Genomic DNA, 8,481 nt, shown 5'->3' on the forward strand with positions numbered 1-8,481 from the left:
AGACCCTGTGACGTGTGATAGGTCCACGATAAATCAGACCCTGTGAAGTGTGATACGTCCACGATAAATCAGACCCGGTAACGTGTGATACGTCCACGATAAATCAGACCCAGTGACGTGTGATCCGTCTACGATAAATCAGATCCTGTGAAGGATGATAGGTCCACGATAAATCAGACCCGTGACGTGTGATGAGAAGTTATGAGAAGTTGATGAAGCTATGCTATGAGATGTTGATGAAGCTATGAGATGTTGATGAAGCTATGAGATGTTGATTAAGCTATGAGATGTTGATGATGTTGATGAAGCTATGATATGTTGATTAGGCTATGAAATGTTGATGATGTTGATTAAGCTATGAGATGTTGATGATGTTGATTAAGCTATGAGATGTTGATGATGTTGATGAAGCTATGAGATGTTGATTAGGCTATGAGATGTTGATGAAGCTATGATATGTTGATTTGGCTATGAGATGTTGATGAAGCTATGAGATGTTGTTTAAGCTATGAGATGTTGATGATGTTTATGAAGCTATGTGACGTGTGGTAAGGCCACGATAAATATATAAATCAGACCCTGTGACATGTGATCAACATTGAAGAGAGGGAAGCTATGAGATGTTGATTAAGCTATGAGATGTTGATGAAGCTATGAGATGTTGATTAGGCTATGAGATGTTGATGATGTTGATTAAGCTATGAGATGTTGATGATGTTGATGAAGCTATGAGATGTTGATTAGGCTATGAGATGTTGATGAAGCTATGAGATGTTGATTAGGCTATGAGATGTTGATAAAGCTATGAGATGTTGATTAAGCTATGAGATGTTGATGATGTTGATGAAGCTATGAGACGTTGATTAGGCTATGAGATGTTGATTAAGCTATGATATGTTGATTAGGCTATGAGATGTTGATGAAGCTATGAGATGTTGATGAAGCTATGAGATGTTGATGAAGCTATGATATGTTGATTAGGCTATGATATGTTGATTAGATTATGAGATGTTGATGAAGCTATGAGATGTTGATTAGGCTATGAGATGTTGATGATGTTGATTAAGCTATGAGATGTTGATGAAGCTATGAGATGTTGATGATGTTGCGTATCACTGTTTTATTTTATTTCATTTCATCATATTTTATTGAGTAAACAATAGGATTGAACAGCAGGCTAGGCCTATATAAGTTCTCTCCTTAGGTTGACATGATAAAGACAAAGATGAATGAAACGGTTTGTAAGAAAATATTGACGTAAATTATATATAATAAGTAGCATAGATCCCCAGTCTATATATAGCAGATGGTTAGGGGAGATAATTCCATGTTTGTTTCAATTACATACATATAAATATTTAATTGATATTTTTAGGTAAACAATGCTGTCATTATAAAGTTAATCATGACTAATAAGTAATAGGAAAGCAATGCCCTAATGATATATTAAACAGAGAAATTGCTACAATTGTAAAACAAAATTGCAAGTCATTAATGCCCCCTGTTCAAGTAGTTAAAAGTATAGAACCATTTAGTATCAATATATATCAATGGTAGGAGTGATAAAAAAAACTAAGGGATAAAACAACATCAAAATATAAAAAAGAAAATGAGGCAATTTAGCTAGAAGATTTTGAGTTCACTGGAGAAGAAGCATTCAAACTTAGCACATTTATGTTTTACTTTATTGCACCCATCAGTAAAAAACAGCACCCATCAGTAAAAACAGCACCCGTCAGTAAAAACAGCACCCAAAGCTTAATCCTTTATATATAACAATCAGTAGAATCACATAATGGTTTAAGGACAGTATTTTATCAGTTATGACTATATATAACAAAATTTATAGATTGTTTTGATTAATTAAACAAGTCTTCTTGTGTTGTTTATATATTTAAGAACACTATCAAGTATAGATTTATTTTCAGTATATTTAAACATAGTGCTTCCATTAAGAAGTATTTTAATATCAAGATTAACCGGACACACTTCAAAAACCTCATTTATTAAAGTTTGTCTCTCATCAGTATAGATTGGACATTGTAAAAGATAATGTGTAGCAGTTTCATAATCATCACCACACAGACAAGATGGAGACTCTTTCAAGTGATCTTTAAACAGATCATAGTTCAGGTTACTCGCCTCATTTCTCAGTTGACATAAGATTATGTTACCCTTTCTGCTTTCACAATTTTCAAATACATCCGAGATATCATTATTAAAACATATTTCATTATATACATTGGCCTTACTTTGATTAAGAGTAGGGGAATGTACTGTATCATTTTCAAGTCCGTTGCACATTACTGGGAAGAAGCTTTTAGCCTGTTTTACTGTATAGAAGAATCATGGCCAGTGCTGTATAGAGGAATCATGCCCAGTGCTGTATAGAGGAATCATACCCAGTGCTGTATAGAGGAATCATGCCCAGTGCTGTATAGAGGAATCATACCCAGTGCTGTATAGAAGAATCATGCCCAGTGCTGTATAGAGGAATCATGCCCAGTGCTGTATAGAGGAATCATGCCCAGTGCTGTATAGAGGAATCATGCCCAGTGCTGTATAGAGGAATCATGCCCAGTGCTGTATAGAGGAATCATGCCCAGTGCTGTATAGAGGAATCATGCCCAGTGCTGTATAGAGGAATCATGCCCAGTGCTGTATAGAGGAATCATGCCCAGTGCTGTATAGAGGAATCATGCCCAGTGCTGTATAGAGGAATCATGCCCAGTGCTGTATAGAGGAATCATGCCCAGTGCTGTATAGAGGAATCATGCCCAGTGCTGTATAGAGGAATCATGCCCAGTGCTGTATAGAGGAATCATGCCCAGTGCTGTATAGAGGAATCATGCCCAGTGCTGTATAGAGGAATCATGCCCAGTGCTGTATAGAGGAATCATGCCCAGTGCTGTATAGAGGAATCATGCCCAGTGCTGTATAGAGGAATCATGCCCAGTGCTGTATAGAGGAATCATGCCCAGTGCTGTATAGAGGAATCATGCCCAGTGCTGTATAGAAGAATCATGCCCAGTGCTGTGTAGAGGAATCATGCCCAGTGCTGTATAGAGGAATCATGCCCAGTGCTGTATAGAGGAATCATGCCCAGTGCTGTATAGAGGAATCATGCCCAGTGCTGTATAGAGGAATCATGCCCAGTGCTGTATAGAGGAATCATGCCCAGTGCTGTATAGAGGAATCATGCCCAGTGCTGTATAGAGGAATCATGCCCAGTGCTGTATAGAGGAATCATGCCCAGTGCTGTATAGAGGAATCATGCCCAGTGCTGTATAGAGGAATCATGCCCAGTGCTGTATAGAGGAATCATGCCCAGTGCTGTATAGAGGAATCATGCCCAGTGCTGTATAGAGGAATCATGCCCAGTGCTGTATAGAGGAATTATGCCTAGTGCTGTATAGCGAAATCATGCCCAGTGCTGTATAGATGAACCATGCCCAGTGCTGTATAGATGAATCATGTCCAGTGCTGTATAGAGGAATCATGCCAAGTGCTGTATAGATGAACCATGCCCAGTGCTGTATAGATGAACCATGCCCAGTGCTGTACAGAGGAATCATGTCCAGTGCTGTATAGAGGAATCATGCCCAGAGCTGTATAGAGGAATCATGCCCAGTGCTGTTGGAGAAAAGCGTTGACCAATAGGACTGGTCCTGTATTGTTTACTCTCTCTCTGCTTTATAATGAATGGGCTTCGGTGGTCTGAACCTTGCAACCGTAAGTCAGAAAATATTGCCGAAAAAAACCCATTTCGCTGGAAAACAATGCAAAGCGCTGGGACAATCTTCGTTCGTATGTTGTCAAGCTGACCACGACCTAACCTGGTTAAGATGGCCAAGCATTTTGTAAGTTTTATGGACTTGTGATCATTGACCAGCTTGACAGGTTTAAACCTTAAAATGGACACGATCAAGTCTGATTATAACTCCCCGTATCAACCCTCGACCAATAAAATACAGATGGATTTTCAGTGTATGCACTACCAATCTGAGATGTAATTTTTCTAAAAAGTTATGAACCAAAAGTTAAACGGACAAAGCGCGTGCCGGTCATATGTCGCGCGTGCCGGGAGGATATGGCAAGTACCGGGTATGTATGGGTTGGTCCGAGATATGGCCTAAGTACAGTTAGCAGTATTATGATAGGACCACATAACAGTTAGGGTTATATAGTGTCCATAGATGATAAAATCATATATTACAGCAAGTGCCTTACGATGTCCAAAGATGATAGGACCACATAACAGATAAGGTCTCACGATGTCCATATATGATAGGACCACAATACAGCTACGGTCTCACGATGTCCATAGATGATAGGACCACAAAACAGCTAGGGTCTCACGATGTCCATAGACGATAGGACCACATAACAGCTAAGGTCTCACGATGTCCATAGATGAAAGGACCACAAAACAGCTAGGGTCCCACGATGTCCATATATGATAGGACCACATAACAGCTAAGGTCTCACGATGTCAATAGATGAAAGGACCACAAAACAGCTAGGGTCTCACGATGTCCATAGACGATAGGACCACAAAACAGCTAGGGTCCCACGATGTCCATAGATGATAGGACCACATAACAGCTAAGGTCTCACGATGTCCATAGATGAAAGGACCGCAAAACAGCTAGGGTCCCACGATGTCCATAGATGATAGGGCCACATAACAGCTAAGGTCTCACGATGTCCATAGATGATTGGACCACATAACAGCTAGGGTCCTACGATGTCAATAGATGATAGGACCACATAACAGCTAGGGTCCTACGATGTCAATAAATGATAGGACCACATAACAGCTGTGGTCGTTCGGTGTTCATAAAATATAAGACAGAGACAATATAATATTCAGATATCTGATTGGTTAAAAAGGAGTAGCAAATTTTATCTCTTTTGTTTCATTAATTAAAGGTCAAAGAAAAATATTCGATTTTACAGTGGAATTACAGTCGTCGCTGACTTACAGTGCCAAGCAACATTATATAGTTGGTATTATGAACAGCTAATGTTAGTAGGGTTGGTCCTATGTAAGCTAATGTTAGTAGGGTTGGTCCTATGTAAGCTAAGGCTAGGAGGGTTGGTCCTTGTAAGCTTATGTTAGTAGGGTTGGTCCTATGTAAGCTAAGGCTAGGAGGGTTGGTCCTATGTAGAGCTAATGTTAGAAGGGTTGGTCCTATGTAGAGCTAATGCTAGGAGGGTTGGGCCTATGTACAGCTAATGCTAGGAGGAGTAGGGTTGGTCCTATGTAAGCCAAGGCTAGGAGGGTTGGTCCTTGTAAGCTTATGTTAGGAGGGTTGGTCCTATTTAAGCTAACGTTAGGAGGGTTCGTCCTATGTAAGCTAATGCTATTAGAGTTGGTCCTATGAAGAGCTCACGTTAGGAGGGTTGGTACTATGTAAGCTAATGTTAGGAGGGATGGTCCTATGTAAGCTAATGCTAGTAGGGTTGGTCCTATGTAGAGCTAAGGTTAGGAGGGTTGGTCCTATGTAAAGCTAATGCTAGGAGGGTTGTTCCTATGGAAGCTAAGGCTAGGAGTGTTGGTCCTATGTACAGCTAATGTTAGGAGGGTTGGGCCTATGTAAGCTAATGCTAGGCGGGTTGGTCCTATGAAGAGCTCACGTTAGGAGGGTTGGTACTATGTAAGCTAATGCTAGGAGGGTTTGTCCTATGTAGAGCTAATGTAAGGAGGGTTGGTCCTATGTAGAGCTAATGTTAGAAGGGTTTGTCCTATGTAGAGCTAATGTAAGGAGGGTTGGTCCTATGTAGAGCTAATGCTAGGAGTGGTCCTATGTAAGCTAATGGTAGTAGGGTTGGTCCTATGTAGAGCTAAGGTTAGGAGGGTTGGTCCTATGTAGGGCTAACGTTAGGAGGGTTGGTTGGTCCTATATAGAGCTAATGCTAGGAAGGTTGGTCCTATGTATAGCTAATGCTAGGAGGGTTGTTCCTATGGAAGCTAAGGCTAGGAGTGTTGGTCCTATGTACAGCTAAGGCTAGGAGGGTTGGTCCTATGTAGGGCTAACGTTAGGAGGGTTGGTTGGTCCTATATAGAGCTAATTCTAGGAAGGGTGGTCCTATGTATAGCTAACGTTCGGGGGGTTGGTCCTATGTACAGCTAATGCTAGGAGGAGTAGGGTTGGTCCTATGTAAGCCAAGGCTAGGAGGGTTGGTCCTTGTAAGCTTATGTTAGGAGGGTTGGGCCTATGTAAGCTAATGCTAGGAGGGTTTGTCCTATGTAAGCTAATGCTAGGAGGGGTGGTCCTATGTTAAGCTAATGCTAGGAGGGTTTGTCCTATGTAAGCTAATGCTAGGGGGGGTGGTCCTATGAAGAGCTCACGTTAGGAGGGTTGGTCCTATGAAAGCTAATGCTAGGAGGGTTGTTCCTATGGAAGCTAAGGCTAGGAGTGTTGGTCCTATGTACAGCTAATGTTAACTTACAGTGCCAAGCAACATTATATAGTTGGTATTATGAACAGCTAATGTTAGTAGGGTTGCTCCTATGTAAGCTAAGGCTAGGAGGGGTGGTCCTATGAAGAGCTCACGTTAGGAGGGTTGGTACTATGTAAGCTAATGCTAGGAGGGTTTGTCCTATGTAAGCTAATGCTATTAGAGTTGGTCCTATGAAGAGCTCACGGTAGGGGGGGTGGTCCTATGTAAGCTAATGGTAGGAGGGTTGGTCCTATGTAGAGATAATGTTAGGAGGGTTGGTCATATGTAAGCTAATGCTAGGAGGGGTGGTCCTATGTATAGCTAACGTTCGGGGGGTTGGTCCTATGTACAGCTAATGTTAACTTACAGTGCCAAGCAACATTATATAGTTGGTATTATGAACAGCTAATGTTAGTAGGGTTGCTCCTATGTAAGCTAAGGCTAGGATGGTTGGTCCTTGTAAGCTTATGTTAGGAGGGTTGGTCCTAAGTAAGCTAATGCTAGAAGGGTTGGTCCTATGTAAGCTTATGCTAGGAGGGTTGGTCCTATGTAGAGCTAATGCTAGGAGGGTTGGGCCCATTTTCAGCTTATGTTAAGACGGTTGGTCCTATGTAAGCTAACGGTAGGAGGGTTGGGCCTATGTAAGCTAATGCTAGGAGGGTTTGTCCTATGTAAGCTAATGCTAGTAGGGTTGGTCCTATGTAGAGCTAATGCTATGGTCCTATGTAAGCTAATGCTAGAAGGGTTGGTCCTATGTAGAGCTAATGCTATGGTCCTATGTAAGCTAATGTTTGTAGGGTTGGTCCTATGTAAGCCAAGGCTAGGAGGGTTGGTCCTTGTAAGCTTATGTTAGGAGGGTTGGGCCTATGTAGAGCTAATGTTAGGAGGGTGGGTCCTATGTAAGCTAATGCTAGCAGGGTTGGTCCTATGTAAGCTAACGGTAGGAGGGTTGGGCCTATGTAGAGATAATGTTAGGAGGGTTGGTCATATGTAAGCTAACGTTAGGAGGGTTCGTCCTATGTAAGCTAATGCTAGAAGGGTTGGTCCTATGTAGAGCTAATGCTAGGAGTGGTCCTATGTAAGCTAATGGTAGGAGGGTTGGTCCTATGTAGAGCTAATGTCCTATGTAAGCTAATGTTAGCACCGTTGGTCCTATGTAAGCTAATGCTAGGAGGGTTGGTCCTATGAAGAGCTCACGTTAGGAGGGTTGGTCCTATGTAAGCTAATGTTAGTAGGGTTGGTCCTATGTAGAGCTAATGTTAGGAGGGTTGGTCCTATGTAAGCTAATGTTAGTAGGGTTGGTCCTATGTGAGGGTTGGTCCTATGTACAGCTAATGCTAGGAGGGTTGGTCCTATGTAAGCTAAGGCTAGGAGGGTTGGTCCTATGTACAGCTAATGTTAGGAGGGTTGGTCCTATGTAAGCTAATGTTAGTAGGTAATGCTAGGAGGGTTGGTCCTATGTAGAGCTAATGCTAGGAGTGTTGGTCCTATGTAAGCTAACGTTAGGAGGGTTGGTCCTATGTAAAGCTAACGTTAGGAGGGTTGGTCCTATGTAGAGCTAACGTTAGTAGGGTTGGTCCTATGTAGAGCTAATGTTAGGAGGGTTGGTCCTATGTAAGTTAACGTTAGGAGGGTTGGTCCTATCTAGGAGGGTTGGTCCTATGTAAGCTAATGCTAGGAGGGTTGGTCCTATGAAGGGCTAACGTTAGGAGGGTTGGTCCTATGTAGAGCTAATGTTAGTAGGGTTGGTCCTATGTAGAGTAAATGCTAGACGGATTGGTCCTTTGTATAGCTTATGTTAGATGGGTTTATCCAATGGAGAGGTAATGTTAGGAGGGGTGGTCATATGTAAGCTAACGTTAGGAGGATTGGTTAGCTGGGGACGAATTTAATAGATCAACTATTTAACGAGCTGACAGACATATAGAAAATACAATGAAGTCATCCTTATAAAACTCTATAACTTTATAAGTTGTTTCTAAACGTTGACTTACCGCCAAGTTGTAACCTGTTACATCAATGTAAAGCGTCAGT

Source organism: Mizuhopecten yessoensis, unplaced genomic scaffold, assembly GCF_002113885.1.
Source record: "Mizuhopecten yessoensis strain PY_sf001 unplaced genomic scaffold, ASM211388v2 scaffold10613, whole genome shotgun sequence".
NCBI lineage: Eukaryota > Metazoa > Mollusca > Bivalvia > Pectinida > Pectinidae > Mizuhopecten > Mizuhopecten yessoensis.